Below are 1136 nucleotides of genomic sequence, written 5' to 3' on the forward strand. Positions count from 1 at the left end.
TAAGGTTAGCACTGAAAAAAAATTATGTTCAAGCTCAACAAACACAGTTCAGCAGACATACAAATTTGATGTAGAGCTCTGTCTTTTAAGCTAGAGGCATGTGACATTTCTGATTTTGAAATATACTGGAATGGTACAAGACTCATTTTATTGCCTATTTTAACATATTACCTAGAAACGGTAAAACCTCTTGGAGCAGTGACCAAAACTTTGGACACCTATACCAATGTTTGCTAAGAGGCCAAAAAAGGTATAGCTGGTCTCAAAATGAGCTGTTTATTCGCCATGAAATCCTTGACTATTTCAGGAAAACACAACCTCAGCCTCCCCAAAATCTCCTGCAGAACCATTTAAATTGGAAGTGCACCATGGTGCTTCATAACAGGTGCAGCTCAGGCTCAAACATGGCAGTGCTTAGGGGTCTCCAGTGTTTTTTCCTGCCTCGGGGACCGTCCCAAGCAAAGGCAGCCTGTCGGATGCTGTCTCATGCTGCCGAGTGAGAAGGCTCCAGTTGGACAACTCTTCTGCCTGCAACCACAGAAAAACAGCTATTCATCTCTGGCTTGGGTCTACATCTGTGGCGGCATTTATATGGTATGATTGTGGTTAAAAATCTAGCAGTTCGGCTTAGGTAAGGCTGAAAAGCACAAAGCTCTGTATCAATTCACTGGTGAGGCTGATCAAAAGCAGTCCTGGCAGAAAGCACTCTCCCTCGTGCTGGAAGCATTCTGGTGGTGCTATTGCACTTTGCTGGAAAAAAATCTGATTTCCAGCTAAATGAGAATGCTTTACACAGGCATTTCTCATTCATGATAACAGTAGGAGAGAAATCAATAGCACATTCACAGCTGATCCCCAGCAGCTCTCATTCTTCCTATTCTATAAAAAAAAAAAAAAAGTGCTGAGGAGTTCCTCAGTCTGGATAACTTTATTATCTAACACTAGCCCCAATTACAGAAGGTTGAAAAGGTGAGCAGAGCCCAATATCCCAAGCTACATAAAAACCTGTGTTCCAGTTAATTTGAGTCAAAGTCAAGGATGATAAACACCTAACGTCACTGCATTTTTTGAGCCATATCGACATTGAGGAAGTTCTATACTGTTACCTTAGTGACAGGATTTGTTGGTTATGCTAT

The sequence above is a fragment of the Apteryx rowi genome, unplaced genomic scaffold (genome assembly GCF_003343035.1).
Source record: "Apteryx rowi isolate R43461 unplaced genomic scaffold, aptRow1 scaffold_932, whole genome shotgun sequence".
Lineage (NCBI taxonomy): Eukaryota > Metazoa > Chordata > Aves > Apterygiformes > Apterygidae > Apteryx > Apteryx rowi.